At 46.3% G+C, this 18,031-nt stretch overlaps 1 long non-coding RNA gene across 1 annotated transcript; it reads left to right on the forward strand.

The window, feature by feature from the left end:
* Positions 1-224: 224 nt before the first annotated feature.
* LOC121919890 lies at positions 225-9,932 on the forward strand. The gene is made up of 2 exons (XR_006101599.1): positions 225-673; positions 8,969-9,932. It is a non-coding gene; the product is annotated as an uncharacterized LOC121919890 (long non-coding RNA).
* The last annotated feature ends 8,099 nt before the right edge of the window (positions 9,933-18,031 follow it).

The following is an 18,031-nucleotide window of genomic DNA, read 5'->3' on the forward strand; positions in this document are numbered from 1 at the left end:
CAGCTATTGCTCTCCCTGGCGCGCGCGCTCTCTCTTTCTTCTCCCCTCCTCCTTTCTCTTCTTCTATTGGGCGCTTCGCACGTCCGTTCCCGTCCCCACTGCTTGTCATTGGACAGCGGAAGGGAAGCGATTGGGTGAGGAGGGGGAGCTGTACCCGCCCCCTTCCCTCCCTCCCTGCTCCGTCGCTTTGGCGAAGGAGACTTCGGATTGGTCGCCCTTAAGCCACGCCCCCTTTCCCGTGGACGAGGCTTAAAAAGGGAGTGAAGTCAAAGTTTTCCCATTTAGTCCCTCCTCCTTCTCCTCTCTGACAGAAGAGGGAGGGACTACAGGAAGCGCCGCTCGCTGTGATTGGACAGAAAGAAACGACAAGAAAAAATAGACGGCGTGTGGTGATTGGCTGGCGTAGCCCCGTCTCTTGGAAACGGGATGGAGGGGGCGGGGCCGGCCCAAAAGCCTTCGAATTGAAGACGGCAACCTGAGTCCAACTGCGCATGCGCTCCAGGCCTTTAACGTTCTTTCTTCCCTCCCCTTCGGCCGGGCGCCATTTTGTGCGCTGCTCCGCGTCACGTCCCGGGTCCATCTCTTTCTATCCGAAGGCGAGGAGCAGCTGGAGCGCGAAGAAGGCGGCGGCGGAAAGGGCTGCGAAGGGAGAGGCCTTGAAGGCAGGCTGGAGGTAACGGAGAGGGCGCTTGGGGGGGCCGAGCCCGGGGCGGCGGGTGTGATGAGGAAAGCGGCGTCGGGAAGAAGGGAGCAACGGCGGCGACCCTCGACGGACGAAACTGGCGCGCAGCCCCGGTGGGGGAGGGGAGGGAGGGAGGGAGCGGACGGCGGACCGGAAGTCGCGTGTGACGTCAGAACCGGCGCCGCCATTGAGGGGCGGGACTTCCGCTCACGCCCTCTTCCTCTCCCAGCCTGAGAATTGGGCTATAAGGCTTTTATGGCATTTCATCGTCCATTTTGTACCTTACGGTCTTTTAATCCTGTTTTAATGTTGTAAGCCGCCTCGATCCAATTGGAGAGGCGGGATATAAATACATTTTACTGTTGCTGTTGTTATTAATATTATTGTCATTAGCCATTATATTGGCCATTTAGCAGATCCAGAATTGGGAGCATACTGATCAAATCTGCAGATGACACCAAATTAGGAGGAATAGCTAATAAATACTCCAGAGGACAGGATCAAGATTCAAAATGACCTGAATAGACTAGAAAGCTGGGCCAAAGCTAACAAAATGAAATTCAACACGGAGAAATGTAAGGTATTGCACTTAGGGCGGAAAAATAAAATGCACAGATATAGGATGGGAGACACATTGCTGAATGAAAGTACATGTGAAAGGGATCTAGGAGTCCAAGTAGACCACAAGTTGAACATGAGTGAACAGTGTGATGCGGCAGCTAAAAAGGCCAATGCAATTTTAGGCTGCATCAATAAAAGTATAGTGTCTAGATCAAGAGAAGTAATAGTGCCACTGTATTCTGCTTTGGTCAGGCCCCACCTAGAATATTGTGTCCAGTTCTGGGCGCCACAATTCAAAAAGGACATTGAGAAACTGGAGTGTGTCCAGAGGAGGGCGACAAAAATGGTGAAGGGTCTGGAAACCATGCCCTATGAGGAACGACTCAGGGAGCTGGGGATGTTTAGCCTGGAGAAGAGAAGGTTAAGAGGTGATATGATAGCCCTGTTTGAATATTTGAAAGGATGTCATATTTATTATTATTTTTATTATTATTATTATTTATTTATTCCATTTATATACGGCCATTCCTACGATCATGGCAGTGTACAACAATACAAAGTACAAAATAGCCCAATCAGACCCCCTTATTAAAACCAAACAGTACAATTCATAAAATCCAACGTACAATCCAATAAGCCAACAAACACAGTAAAAACAGTTTAAATACCATAATACAATACACACAGTGTGCAGGGAGAAGAGTGGTAGTTAGGACACTTGAGGGAAGGCTTGGCGGAAGAGATGAGTCTTAAGATTCTTTCTAAAGGACTCCAGGGAGGGGGCAGAGCGGAGCTCGTCAGGAAGAGAGTTCCAAGTCTGCGGGGCCAATACAGAGAAAGCCCTATGCGAAGACGCCACATATCTCACATTAGGAACTCTCAGAAGATGTCTCCCTCCTGACCTGAGAGTGCAGGGCGGATTATATGGGGAAAGGCGGTCCTCCAAGTACTCTGGGCCCAAGGCAGTTAGGGCTTTATAGGTAACGACCAACACCTTGTATTGCGCCCGGAAGCATATTGGCAGCCAATGCAGATCTTTCAGTATAGGTGTTATATGGCTGGCCCTGGAGCTACCAGTGACCAGCCTAGCTGCCATATTCTGGACTAATTGTAGCTTCCGGGTTTGGTACAAGGGTTGCCCCATGTAGAGCGCATTACAGAAATCGAGTCGAGAGGTTACCAGTGCGTGTACCACTGTTTCAAGGTCCCCCCAGCCCAGGAAGGGTCGCACCTGCCGTATCAGCCGAAGCTGATAACAGGCGTCTATGACTGTCGCATCCACCTGAGGAGTCCAGAAGCACCCCCAGACTGCGAACTGTGTCCTTCACGGGGAGCGTGACCCCACTCAGGACAGGTGGACAAATTTCCTTCCCGGGACCGGGGGGAGCCTATCACAAGTACTTCCATTTTCTCTGGATTCAGGCTGAGTCTGTTTTCCCTCATCCAGCCCATTACCGACTCCAGACAGGCATTGAGCGGAGAGATGCCATATTGATGAGGGAGCAAGCTTGTTTTCTGCTGCTTCAGAGAACAGGACCCGGAACAATGGATGCAAGCTCCAGGAAAAGAGATTCCACCTCAACATTAGGAAGAACTTCCTGACAGTAATGGCTGTTCGACAGTGGAACACACTCTTTCCTCGGAGTGTAGTGGAGTCTCCTTCCTTGGAGGTCTTTAAGCAGAGCCTGGATGGCCATCTGCTGGGGATGCTTTGATTTGAATTTCTTGCATGGCAGAATGGGGTTGGACTGGATGGCCCTTGTGGTCTCTTCCAACTCTACGATTCTGTGGTGTCATCCCTCCGTTGACCTCCTCTCATTTCACACCATACAGACTCCTTAGCAACACTTTTTGCAGTAATGTTACTTCATAAATCGTAATTCCCATATACCACCAAATGCGATGCTGCTACCATGTATACTGGGCTATAAGTCGACCCCATGTATAAACCAAGGGCAAAAAACACTTCCTTTGCAGTCCAGTGTGCCTCGATCCTTGTGAGGCCGTACGGTGAGACATCTCCATCCTCAGCTACTCTGCTCAGGTCCTGTAGATTGAGGCCCATGGTCCCCCAGTTGAGTCTAACCATCTGACATATGGTTTCCTGCTCTTTCTTCTCCCTCTGCCTTTCCTAGCATTATTGTTTTTCTTTTCTAGTGATCCATGCCTTCTCGTCCCGTATGACAGCCTCAATTTGATCACTTCAGCTTCTGATGAGATTTCTGGCTCAGTCTGCTCAAGGACCCATTTGTTTCTTTCTGGCTGTTCCCATGATCCTCAGCACTCTTCTCCAGCTCCACATCTCAAATGAGTTGATTTCCCTCCTGTCCTCCTTCTTAACTGTCCAGCTCTCGCCTCCATACATGGTGATGGGGGATACAGCGGCTTGTATGATTTTAACTTTAGTGTTCAGTTGTGTATCTTTATTCTTTAGGATCTCTTCTGGTTCTTTCATAGCTGCCCTCCCCATTCTTAATCTTCTTTTGATTTCCTCTACGTGGGGCTGCCTTTGAAAAGTGCTCACAAACTTCAGGTGGTCCAAAGAGCTGCAACCAGGTTGTTAACCGGGGCTGCCTGCAAGGAGCATGCCACTGCCCAGCACTGGCTGCCAGTCTGTTTCTGGGCACAATCCACAGTGCTAGTTTTGGCCTATATGGCTTGGGTCGCAGTTATCTGAAGGACCATAGCACCCTGTACAAGCCCACGAGGGTTTTAAGATCATCTGGAGAGGCTGTCCTCTCTGTCCCACCACTTTCTCAGGTTTGTTTAGTGGGAACAAAGGAGAGGGTCTTCTCAGTGCTTGCTCCCAGATTTTGGAGCTCCCTCTCCCTGCCCCCTTTTCTGTCTTTCCAGCAGACGTTAAAACGTTTTTGTGCCAGCGGACCTTTACAAACAGTTGAGGTGGAATCTTTAAGGACCTGATATAGTTTTATTTTTAATGTTTTAATGTGTTTAGTATTTTTAATTAATTCATCTTTTTAATTGAATTTTATTCTTTTAATGAGTGATGTGTATTAATATTATATTTCAATGGTCACTTTTGTATGTTTTCAGTTGTATTGTTCTTTTAATTTGTAAGCTGATTTGTGTCCCAATTTTTGGGGGGTGAAAGGGATATAAATAAATATAAGAACAATACTCCTTGCCTGAGAAAATCCTATGAAAAACATGCAGTAAGTCAGCAGTTGACCTGAAGGCACATAACACAGAGACAGTTTTCCTTTACATTGACTTGGCCTTCAATGTGTGTGCCTAGTTCTGGAAGTGCTTGTTTAACCTTTATGAGGGAAAATAACCCCTGAATTGCCTCTTTCTAAGAAAAGAAAAGAAGAACTGATTAGCATACTGTCATATTTGATACTTCAGTGCCTCAAACCAGCCAGAAATGAAACAGCTGTGACACTTCATAGGAAGCATGTTCATGTCCATGTCTTCAGGCATATTCATCATGCCATTCATGACATACAAATTGAAATAGGGCGGGGAGAGGATGCTCTTCATTATTGTTTTTTGTTGTTGTTAATTGCCCTCAGTCAATCTCAAACCATGGCAACCTTGTGGATGAGACATCTCCAAGACACCTGTCATCACTGCTCTGCTCTGCTCTGCTTAGCTCCTGCAAACTCATACCTGTGACCTCCTTAAACAGAATTGCTCCATCTAGCATGTGGCCCTCTTCTCTTTCTACTTCCCTCCACCTTCCCTAGCATTATTTTTCCAGCGAGTCCTGCCTTTTCATGATGTGTCCAAGTATGACAGCCTCAGTTCTGTCATCTTGGCTTCCAGGGAGATTTCTGGTTTGATCTGCTCTAATGCCCATTTGTCTTTTTGGCTATCCACAGGGTCATCAGCGCTCTTCTCGAGCACTACATCTCAAATGAATTGATTTTCCTCCTGTTTTCTTTCTTGCATCCATACATGGTAATAGGGAAAACAATGGCTTGTATGATTCTAACTTTTGTGTTCAGTTATATATCTTCACATTTTAGGATCTTTTCTAGTTCTTTCATAGCTGTCCACCCCATTCTTAATCTTTCCTGATTGTAATCTTTGGCGGGTTACAGACGGGCAAAAAGGGATGTACTCATGACGTCATGAAGGTAGAGCCTTCAGACGGGCTTTACCTGAATGCCGTCATGAACACGCCCCCCACACGCCACAAGCGGGAAGAAGCGGCATTAAAAAGGTGCTGCTTTTTTCCGCTTCTTTTCTGTTTGATGCGTACCTGCGCAGCTCCGTCTGTAAGCCCCTGCACCGATACGTCAGAATTGCTACGCCGCAAATATAAGTTGCCGGTTTAAAAGCTCCGTGTCAGCTGCGTCCCATAATGGGTCGGGGTCCCAGGACATGCGTGGTTTGCAGCCAAGCTTTAATTGCAATGTCCACTGCCATGGAGCTGTGGAAGCTGAGGCACAGCTGCGGCGCATTTTAAGCCTCGTAACCCTAACCCTAGAGCCACTTGTGCGCATGCGTTGCTAGAACCGCGGGAAGTTGTAACTTTTGCCGGCGGATGTTTTGGTTGTAGAAAGTGAAAAGGGAAAGTTTGGGATTTAAAGTGACCCCCTACACACATTCCTGCGCCATTTTCACCTGGGAATGGGCACAGTTCGGCTGCTCCTGGCACAGCTGTGTGGCGGCTCCCCTTTGCCACCAGGCAGGATGGCTCAGCCATCCACCAGCACCCCGAAAAAAGGCAGGGGGACGTCTTGGTCTCATACTGAGACGGCTGACATTATAGCTATATGGTCCCAGAAACTGGAGTAACTGCAGAAACTGGAGCAGTCCTACCTGAATGCTGACACATATCGAGAAGTGGAAGAAGCCATGAGAGCTGCTGCACCGGTACACCAGAATTGTTACGCCACTACTTTAAGTTGCCCATTTAAAAGCTCCGTCGCATAGTGAGTTGGGGTCTTGGAACATGCACAGTTTGCAGTCAGGCTTTAATTGCAACGTCCGCTGCCATGCAGCTGTGGAAGCTGAGGCACAGCTGCGGCGCATTTTAAGCCTCGTAACCCTAACCCTAACCCTAGAGCAACATGTACGCATGCGCTGCTTGGAAAGTTTGGACTTTAAAGTGCACCCCTACACACATTCCTCTGCCATTTTCACCTAACAATAAAAAACGCTAAAACTGTAAATATTGACATATGTACAGAGGAGGTGAGGGGAGATGGCAGGGGGACAGCGGTGGCAGCGGAGACAGCTGTGGCTGCGCATTGCAGGAGCGCGGGGACCAAAGGAGAGGAGGCATCTATGATGCTGCTGACACTGGCAAAGTGCAAGCGGACAAGGATGCCAACACCAGCTGATCACCAGCTGGCAGGAGACCACCATTGTTTTAAAGGGGCTTGGGCACTTTAAATGTGCCCATAGGCTTTCTGCCACCGCTGCTTAGCCCTGTGCAGCTGCGCATTCGCCAGCCGGCAAAGGAAAAAAAAAAAGAGACCCCGGAGCTTGAATGTGCCCAAGACCTTTTGATGCCCTCTAAACTTGCCCCCAAAGGCAAAGGGCAACTAGAGAGGGCCTGGGATCAAGGGGCAGGGAGCACTGACAAGGCACTAGGTCCCATGATGTCCCATAAAGACATCATTTCGCCTCCCAGGGCATGTGTTCCCTCCCAGCCCTATCTACTCTATTCTACCCTTCCTGTTCTCTCCTCCCACCATGCCTGGCTCACTGGTCCCCAAAGCAGCAATCTCCAAACTCTGTCCTTCCAGGCGTTTGGACTTCATCTCCCAGAATCCCCAGCCACCTTGCCCTGTGGTCTGGGATTCTGGGACATGAAGTCCAAACGCCTGGAAGGACAGAGTTTGGACATTGCTACCTCACACCACTCCTGCCTAGCTTTAAAGTCACAGGGAAAAAGTTTAAAGGGGCTTGGGCGCTTTAAATGCGCAGACAGGCTTTCTGCCGCCGCTGCTTAGCGCTGCAGCTGCGAAGCTGCGCACTTCTCATGCGGCAAAAGAAAAAAAGCCGCGGTTTGGGCCGCCCGTGCGGAAGCTGCCTCTCTTTTTGCAGCGTCCTCCGAGGCGGCGGTTTGGAAACTCCGGGTCCGAAACGGACCCAGGTGAGGCGTCTTCACTGCCCCCCGTGTGGAAGCTCCAACACCTGAAGCACGCCCCTGTGGCGGGCCGTCTGGAGGCTCCGCATTCAGCTGAATACACCTCCAAGACGTCCTCCCCTGCCCGTCTGTATCCCGCCTTTGTTCTTATCAATGCTTGATCCCAAGTATGAGAATTTCCTGTTTCTAGGTTGAATTTGTGTATATTCTCAATAGTCATTAATTTTATTTTCTTTATGTTAAACAGTAGGCCTGTCTTTTGCACTTTCTTCCTCGATCTTCCTTAGTAGATGTTCCAGATCTGTGATGTTTTCTGCTAGTATTGTTGTATCATAGATGTTTATCACACTATACTCTTATAGTGCTACTATTCCACTTTGACTGCTCTAGCTGCCTCCTGTTGCATTCTGGGATTTGCAGTTTTAAGGAGGGGTATTTAGAATTCTCAGGCAGAGCATCAAAGTGGAATAGTATCACTATAAGAGTATAGTGTGATAAACATCATAGATTCAGAGTTGGAAGAGACCACAAGGGCCATCCAGTCCAACCCCATTCTGCCATGCAGGAAATCACAATCAAAGCATCCCCAACAGATGGCTATCCAGCCTCTGTTTAAAGACCTCTAAGGAAGGAGACTCCACTACACTCCAAAAGAGTTTGTTCCACTGTCGAACAGCCCTTACTTTTTGCTTATTTGCTTATCTTAGATTGTTGATATTCCTTCCCCGTTTTCACTCCTTCTGTGTCCAAGCCTGCTTTTCTTATAACGTTCCGCATAGAAATTGAACAGATCCAGTGAGAGGATGCAGCCTTGTCTGACTCCTTTGCCATTTGGGAACCATTCTGTTTCTTTGTATTCTGTTCTGACAGTAGCTTCTGGTCCTAAGTACAGATTTCTAATCAGGACTCTCATTATTGTTAGTCAATCCCAATTTTATCATCTTGGGCTAAAATGTTTCTTTTGTTTGTTTGTTTGTTAAGCAACTATTGCTTAATTCTTCAGGAAAGGTTCCAAATACAGCTTATACACAATCAATAAAACTAGGCACTTTATGCTCACTATCTAAAAGACATAATTCAAAAGGAAGAAAATGAATATCACCTTCAATCATGACTTTATGCAATTGAAACACTTCAAGAAGAGGAGGAGCCAGGAATAAACAGTAGCATAAAAGAGAACTGAGATAGCTGCAGTCACATGCTGATTTTGTTTAGCTGTCTGCATGCAACCAACAGGGCAGTGGTTTTCCAAACGGAGCAGTCATACAGGGTAACACACAATATCTTAAACCAGATAGAGCCTGCCAAATCTTACAAGCCTAAAAGTAGGTGATTTGAATGCCCTCTAGCTTTCATCATGATTTGTGAGGCTTGGTTGCTTTCCCAGCCAATTTGGCAAGAGTTGCTGCTTTGTTCTCCAAGTGTGGTCAGTGTTGGTTAGGTGTCCCACTTCTAGGTTTTTGCATTAGCCAGTGCATGGGAATTTGTCTGTGATGTTCTGTAGAGTAGGTACTGTAGTTGGTGCTGATCTAGAGACGTCAGAAATAAGCCAGTGTAAATGATGAACATAAGAACTAAGCCCAGAAAATATGACAAATTGCTGCAGTGATTACCTCTCATGGTACAGATTACTGACACTTTATATCTCTCATTTCTCTCAGCAGTTTTCTACTTCAGAACTTGCCCTAGAAAGGCACCCAAGTGATGTGGTCATCAGAGCCGTGGTAAATAAAATTGGAACAGTGATGAAGTACTTCATGAAGGAGCTTGTGGCATCAAACGACTTACAGAGAATGAAAATTTCACAGTTGCAAAACTGGAAAATTGAATTCAAGAGGAACATGTTTGGCATATATAGTCTGGAAGACAGCTGAATGTGGGTAACATACACTCTGTATGTTGATGCATTGACAAGATGGTTATAGATCATGCCTGCAGTGGTGGGTCAGAAACCTTGTGAGTGAAAAGTCAATATGAGGGATGTCCTTTATGTTGATTGTTGGTCTGAATACAGCACCAGTTTACCATTCTTGATGTCACAATGCGAGGAATCAGCTGCAGTTTATAGGCTGACAGGTTAAATAGCTGTAGATTTTGGATGCTATGGCAGTGAAATGGATAACAAGTAGTAATAAAGCTGTGGCACCAGTGCTGCATGTAGTAGCAGGTAGTGAAGGTGGGGAATGGCATCCTTATAGAATTTAGTGACTGAAAGTGCTGATGATCAATTGTCAAAAGATGATTCAGTATAAAGAAGCTTGGTCATGTAAGGCTTTAGCTGTGGTAATGGTTAACAGAAGCTTTAAACTGCTTACTGAACAACAAAAGGAGATGACATGTTGGAACTTGCACTTTCCTATAGCAATGTCCTTTGTGCTACAGAAGTTGTCCATACTCAGAAAGTTAACTTGGCTAACGTTTATTTTGGGATATAGATTGTTGTTTGTTTTTGATCTTCTTTTGTGCAAGTGCTTGCATTATATCTATTTGTACCATCTGTTCTACCAGACTGGAACTCAAGCCAGGTTACCAAATGAAAAGAAATTCCCCTAAAATGCATAAATATACAAAATGTGATGTTTAAAATGTTACCTAAAGTAGAATTAAAAACTCTTGCACAGTAAACGTGTGTGTTGATGAGATTCCTTTTAGCTGGTCTCTGCAGAGATGTTTATAAATCTGGAAAGCAAAGTTGGTGGGAAAATGGATAGAAGTGAGTTTTTGCTTTCCTTTTGTTTTGCATATTGTCCCAAGTCTGAGTTGAAATGAGCAGCTGTATGACTGACTTGCAAGAAAGGTGCTATAGCTGGATTTGTATAACTTCAAAGAAAATTGATATGCCTTAGAAACTCATCTGTTACAGTTTGGTAATTAATCCTGGGCTCATTAACCCATTGGGTATCCATTGATTTAACACAAATGTTTAATGTAGCTGTAATTGAGTTGGTGAACTGAGTGTTTTAATACTTCATTTTCTTTAAATCACGCTAAAGAATATCTTGGATGACATAATAATAATAATACTGTTTATTTTTAGCCTGCTTTTCCAAGGAGATCAAAGCGGGTTACAAGAGGTTGTACCAAACTAGTTTACTACCACAGAAATAAGTTTGGGCTTGTGCGCTCTTACCTTGGATATTCCTTTTGGTGACAAACCTTAGTCCACCATTATGTCAAAACCACTGTCACTGTTGCCTAGAAGTTAAGTGTGCTGGGAGTGCAATTTGGGAGTTCTGAGTCCTAACGCAAACTGAGCTATGAAAACACAGTGACCTTATGTCAGGCACATGGTCGCAGTGTCACATCAGATTGTTCACAGGAGGTTTGCCATTGCCTTCCTCTGAAGGTGAGAGCATGTGATTTGCCCAAGGTGACCCAGTGGGTTTTATGGCCAAGCGTTACATTCAAACCACTACGCTACGCTGGCAAAAAAACCTACTTGGCCCTGAAGGCCATACAAACATTCCTTGGCCAAAACACAGTGTGCTGTTTCTTGGAATAAAACTTTTGGGACTGGGTCTTCACATCAGGTTCTACTGGATGCTTCCAGTTTCTTCTGCTGTGATACTCCTTTTACCCTTATATTTATTTCAACATTTCCTTAACAATCTACTTTGGAAGAAATGTTTCATAGGCCTTTTCTGTTTTTCCAGATTCTTCTCCCCTTCCAGGCTGCTGCTATTGCCACTCCAGCAGCTTTTTCCTAGCTCTTTTGAGCCAGACTGGCTAAAATAAAATTTAAAATTACATTTACCAGTTGGTGTCTTTTCATGCCTTAATAGTGTCATTTAATGTTGTCTCCAGTTGGGAGAGGCAGTAAAGCTAATAGAAGTCACAATATGGAGAAGGAGAGGAATGTGAGGTTTGACTCTGCTGGTTAGGGGTGGTATATGTTGTTGTTACCAACAATAAACTTCCTTTGCTGATGTTGCTTTTTGTGCGGTACTGTAAAGACAGAGGTTCTCCGTGTTCTCAAGAAATACACAATGAGATTTCTAGCAATGTAATTTCCTTTTACCTTTTTATTGAACTTCTTTACAATTCCGTGCACATTTGGAAATACGTACTTTTAGTCATCATACCAACTGGAAAGCTAATAAGAACATCTCAGTATATACTAACTGTTGAGTGTATAGAACTTAATTGTTCCTATCTTTGTGTCATCTTTTATGCCCTGCTTTATCAAAACTGTGCATCATTATCAAGCAAAATCATTCTCCAGATTTTTTATAGCTGAAATAATACCACTTGCATACAAGAATGTGGCATTAAAAAGCTTAGGGGAAACTCACAATTTTCAGAAGTATGAAATAGGTTTAGGGGAAAACCCTAATGGGTGGACTGAGGATGATTACTGGGCAGAGTGACACTGGGCATGTGGGGAAGAAATGCAGTTCCTGGGGGGAAAACAGGAGCTCTGCACCAGCATTTTGTTACTCGCCTCAATTTGTTCTGCAGTGGAAGACCTTCAAGATCAGGTGATACTGCCACAATTATCTACACCTCTTACTATACAACTGAATGAGACAACCCCTCCATGCCTCTGGTCTACAGGGGCAAAAAGGTGCCAGTCCACAGTAAATCCAATTATACAAATTTTACTTATTCACAGCCCTCAAGGATCTGCATATTTTGTGGTATTTCCTCATGAGGGGAGGCTGGGAAATGTAGATTACAGAAAAGGTCTTCCTCATAAATTTGCAAAAAAAAAAAAGCAGCACTAGAGCATCTAAGTTCTATAAATAATTGTATAAAACATGTCTGAAGACTACCCTGAACACACCTGATTTTGGAAGTTGAACTTGATTAGCAGTTGTTGGAAGAAACCTCAAAGGCCATCCAGTCTGACTCTCTTCCATTCAGGAATACATAATCAAAGCACCCCCCCAAAAATGGCCATCCAGCCTATTGAAAAACCTCCAAAGGAGACTCCATCATACTTTGAGGCAGTTTCTTCCACTGTCGAGCAGCACTTACTGTCAGGAACTTCTTCCTAATGTTGAGGTGGAATCTCTTTTCCTGTAATTTGAATCCATTGCTCTGGGTCCTATTCTCTGGAGCAGAGAAAATAATCTTGCTCCATGTTCAGCATGACATCTCAAATATCTAAACCTGGCTATCATATCACCTCTTAACCTTCTCTTCTCCAGGCTAAACATCCCCAGATCCCCAAGTCATTCTTCATAGGGTGTTACATCTTAGAGGGAAGACTCTCCAATCTCCAGGTAGAGCTAGGAAAGAATCTGTCCTGAAACACTGGAAGGTCGCTGTCAGAGTTGACAATACTAAGCTATGTTGATCCATAGTTTGGGTAAATTCAAAGCAGGTTTCCCTATAAAATGGGTTTTCTTTAGTGCACTGGACACAAACTTGAGCTTTCTCCCTTTGTAATGGAAAACGTCCAATTTTGAGTTGAGGCTTTTTCTCCAGGCTCAACTGTAAAACATGTAGCCACAGAATAAACTACTTTAGGAAGTAGCAACGAGAATATAATACAATTACTTTGGTGCTAGCTCTTCTGCTTGCTGGTAGGAACTGACCTACTCCTGTACATTGCATGCTTCCCATCTAGCTTGATTTGTTTTTTAACAGTTCAAAGTAACCTTGTGCAGCAGTCACAAGTTACAGAAATATGAAATTGTTTTTCTAAGGAGCGATAGGCTATCCTCTTGATGGAAGCCTTTTGGGATCTACAGCAAAAAAAAACTGCCAGTAGTTTTCTGCATGTAATGAGAAACCACACATCTTGCATAGCAAATTTCTTCAGGAATAGCAGGCTAAGTAATAATAATAATAATTAATAATTTGTTTTATTTATATACCACTATTCCAAAGATCATAGCGGTGAACAGCAAGTAAGCTAATTAGCAAGTAAGCTAATTTGCCCCCAACGGTCTGGGTACTCAATTTAGCTCCCTCCTTGGAAGGATGCAAGCCTGAGTCGAGCTTGGGCCCTTTTGCTGGTCTTGAACTCGCAACCTTGTGGTTTTGAGTGAATGGCTGCAGTACAGGCATTTAACCACTGCGCCACCAGGGCTCCAAGTAAGTGAAATAACCTGGGTTTTTTACATCATGCAGTAGTTCCCATTATGGGAGAAATGCCACTGGTAAAAATTTGCCACTCCTGTCTTCTCCAAAATCTGAATAGTGTGATTTAAGTATGGTTCGTATGTTTGGGAACTACATAAAATGAACTCACATAGATCTACCTTGATTAATGTATTTTTCCATTCATCCTTCTCCCCAGAGTGGACATTTGTGTATATAGGAGTGGCCTGAGACCAAGCAACAGGGAAGTGGAAACCATAACGCTTTGAAACACAACAGTTAGCCATGACTGATTCCAGAACAAGCCTTATGCAGCTGTAATTCTGTACAGTAATGAGATCTTTTCTGATAATAATTATTTCCATTATCAAGGTGCTAAAAAATTCTGAGTATTCAATGACTAACAAGATATTTCTCAAGCACATTTGTCATTTAGTATTACACAAAACCATTCTTTGAGACTTGTTTTCTCCTTTAGTACTGCAAGTAGATTGGCAAGAAATACTTGGGCTTGTAAGAGCCTACTTCTGTGCGGCTCCTTAAATTGTAAATATGGTTTGCTGCATCTTTCCAGATAAGCATTGTTCTCGAATGACAGCTTGACATGCTCAGTTATGGCAAGTAGAGACAGGTATTCTTTTTACTAGTCACAAAGTTCAAATAATGGCACAGATTTTATAGAAGTGAATGTTTATTTTTAATTTTGCAGTCTAGCTGCTTACGGGACTCACTGAGTAACGTGCTTAATTGAGTTGTCCTGACTACTCAGCTTTTGTATTACATTATGTTCTTGGTGTGTTTGCCTCCAAGTCATTTCTTGACTTTATAGAGACCCCAAGGTGAACCTATTACAGGGTTTTCCGGGGCTGCAAATATGACTCATCCATGGCCAACTAGGGTTTCCATGGCCAAGCAGGGAATCAAACCCTAGTCTCCAGAGTTGTAGTCACTACTCCATGCTGGCTCACACTAGATGATGATGATGATGATGATAATATATTTATATACCGCCCTTCATACATCAGGGCGGTTAACAACATATATCAAAATACAATAAAAACATTCCACTAAAACCAACAATTACACAGAAAAAGAATTAAAAAACACTCATGCCAGTGGCCATGCTGACATAGAGGAAGAGGTCAGGAAGCGGTCAGGGGCTAAGAGTCAGGGGTAAGCCTGCTCGAATAATAAGGTTTTTAACCCCTTCCTAAACTGGGCCAAGGAGGCGGCAGAGCAGAGCTCGGCGGGCAGCGAGTTCCAGAGGTTCAGGGCCAAGATGGTAAAGGCCCTCCTCGAAGTAGATGTCAGCCTAGCCTCTGGAACTCTTAGAAGTTGCTGCCCAGAAGATTTGAGTGTGCGGGGCGGATTGTATGGAGAGAGGCAGTCCTCTAGATACCCTGGGCCCAAGCCATTTAGGGCTTTATAGGTCATAACCAACACCTTGTATTGCGCCCGGAAGCGAATAGGCAGCCAATGGAGATCTTTTAGCACCGGTGTTATATGACTGGTCCTGGACGTACCAGTGACCAGATGTGCTGCCATGTTCTGCACTAATTGTAGCTTCTGGGTATGGTACAAGGGTTGCCCCATGTAGAGCACATTGCAGAAGTCCAAACGAGATGTTACCAGAGCGTGTACCACAGTTTCAAGGTCCCTCCGGTCCAGGTAGGGACGCAGCTGGCGTATCCGCCGAAGCTGATAACAGGCGTTCCTGACCGTCGCATCCACCTGAGAAGTAAGATGGAGCGACGAGTCAAGGAGCACCCCCCAGACTGCGTACTGTGTCCTTCACAGGGAGCGTGACCCCGTTCAGAACAGGTGGAACTACCACCGTCCCTGGGCCGGGTGAATCCATCACAAGTACTTCCGTTTTCTCTGGATTCAGACTGAGTCTGTTTTCCCTCATCTAACCCATTACTGACTCCAGGCAGGCCACGAGAGGAGAGATGCCATCCCCGGTCACTGCATCAGTCGGAGACATAGAGAAGACTATTTGGGTGTCATCAGCGTACTGATAACCCTGCGCCCCATGTCTCCGGATGATCTCTCCCAGCGGTTTCATGTAAATGTTAAATAGCATGGGAGACAGAATGGCCCCCTGAGGGACCCCCGATGTTAGGGGCCTCTCATCGGAGCACATGTCTCCCAGCTGCACCATCTGGGACCTCCCAGAGAGGTAGGACCGTAACCACTGGAGCGCAGTGCCCCCGATTCCCACCTCTGCCAGGCGTCCCAGAAGGATACCATGGTCTATGGTATCGAAAGCCGCTGAGATGTCCAAGAGCACTAACAGGGACACGCTACCCCTGTCCATGCCCAGATGGAGATCATCGACCAAGGCGACCATGGCAGTCTCAACCCCGTAGCCTGTCCGAAAGCCGGTTTGAAATGGATCAAGATAATCCGTTTCCTCCAGGATCGATTGAAGCTGGATTGCAACCGCCCTCTCGATCATCTTCCCCAAAAATGGCAGTAGTGATACAGGCCGATAATTATTATGCATCAGGGGGTCGAGGGAAGGCTTTTTCAGCAAAGGTTTTACTACGGCCAATTTTAAGCTGGATGGAAATTGTCCTTCCCTCAAAGATGTGTTAATAATCCGGTGTAACAATGAAGTTACTACCGGTCCCCCCTGAGCCGCTAGCCATGAGGGACAGGGATTGAGAGAGCAGGTTGTCTTCCGAATACTTCTATGGATCCTGTCCACATCATCAGTACTCACAGACTCAAACTGATCCAGCATAACCGAGTCCACGGAAGCTCTGGAGGCCTCTGATCTAGGATCTGCTCTAATGCTGGCTTCAAGACCTCGCTTATCCGAGAGATTTTATCGGCGAAGAAGTTGTTAAATTTGTCACAGCAGGCCTTGGTAGGTTCAAGGATGTGGTTCGGGGCGGGAGGGAGCTGAGTTAGCTCCCTCACAACTCTGAACAACTCTGCCGGACGCGACTCCGCGGACGCAACACGTGCACCATAGAACGAGTTCTTAGCTGCACGTATTGCCTCTCCGTAGTCATCCAAAAGATGATCTAGGAGAGTCTGGTCAGATAAGCGCTGGTGTTTCCGCCAACGGTGCTCTATCCGTCTCAGTACCCGCTTCCTTGCCCGGAGGTCTTCCGTATACCAGTGCTTCCTTTTGGAAGCAGGCCTGAGAGGGCGCTTGGGAGCGATACTGTGTATAGCCCTGGAGAGATCAGTGTCCCAGGTGGTAATCAGGGCATCAACAGTGTCGCCATCGTTTCCAACCATGTACCCCTCTAGGGCTGCTTCGAACCTACTGGGTTCCATCAGCCTTCGAGGGTGGACCATTCTAATAGGTCCACCACCCCCGGGAGGGATCTGGGTAGAAGCCTTGATCTTTGCCTCCACCAGGAAATGATCCATCCATGACAGGGGGGAAATATTAGTTATTTCCGCCCACGGATTTTCCAAGTCCGTACAAAAGACCAAATCGAGTGTATTACCCACAGAGTGCGTCGGACCTGAGACCAGTTGAGACAGGCCCATGGAAGTCATGGTATCACGAGCCGCACCGGATGGAACATAATTGGCCTCGAAGGGGATGTTGAAATCACCCAGGACTAATAGCCTGGGTGATTCCAGCAGCAGCTCCGAGACCAACTGTGTCAGCTCGTTAAGGGAGTCCGTTAGTGCACGGGGTGGCCGATACACCAACAAAATCCCTAGACTGTCTCTGGCCTTCAAGGTCAAGTAAATACACTCGATATAGGAAGTTTGACGAACTTGGTTCCTGGTTAGAGACAAGGTGGTCTTATGAACCAAGGCAACACCCCCCCCCCGCCCACCTAACCTGGTCTGGTCCTTCACTGAGTACCCGGCAGGTAGGGCCTGAGCCCACACAGTGTCCCCTTCAGGCCCAAGCCAGGTCACAGTTGTTGTCCTTGAGCAGGTTGTAGATTATGTGGGACTTGTTCTTAATTGACCTGGCATTGCACAGGAGCAGAGACAGGGTTTGTGGTATGGTTGGAAAGACCCTCAGGTTCCTTTGGTTAGGAGAGGGACAGGAAGGGGAGATAGATATTAAGCATCGATCCCGCCTTCCCCTGTAACGCAAGTCCACACTCCTACCACCATACCTCCCCCTGCCCCACACTACCTCAATAGGAGCCCCGCATCTGTCTAGATGTTTAACCTCTGCCTCCCCAGCCAAAACACATCCCCCTTCCAAAGTCTCCTCCTCCCACAATAATGCAGCAATGATGGTAGGGAAAGAGTGTCACAATCATTCCCTGCTGCAGTCCTTTTTGCACTGAGCGTTCCTTCCCCGGTGGATGGGTTCTGACGATAGCATTTCTCTGGGGGCCGGCTCCCACCGGCTCCCCCCCCCTTCCAAATGCCGTAGATAAATGGCACAGCAAAGTCCTCCCTGCGCCCAGGGTACAAAGCACTCTTTCCCGGTGTTTGGGGAAGCTGTCGCTGCCACCAGCCTCCTCCCTTCCCCAAAAACGCCGCAACAGCGGCTTCCAGAGTCCTCTCTCGGCCGCCTCTGGCCCGATGAAGAGGGGCGGCGGCGTCTCAGGTGGGGAGCCGGCAAGCCGGAGTTCTTATAGGCTGCTGCCACCAGCCTCCTCCCTTCCCCAAAAACGCCGCAACAGCAGCTCCCAGAGTCCTTATGATTATGAGCAAATATTGATTTGTTTCCTCAAAAAATG

The sequence above is a fragment of the Sceloporus undulatus genome, chromosome 1 (genome assembly GCF_019175285.1).
Source record: "Sceloporus undulatus isolate JIND9_A2432 ecotype Alabama chromosome 1, SceUnd_v1.1, whole genome shotgun sequence".
In the NCBI taxonomy this organism is placed as follows: Eukaryota; Metazoa; Chordata; class Lepidosauria; order Squamata; family Phrynosomatidae; genus Sceloporus; species Sceloporus undulatus.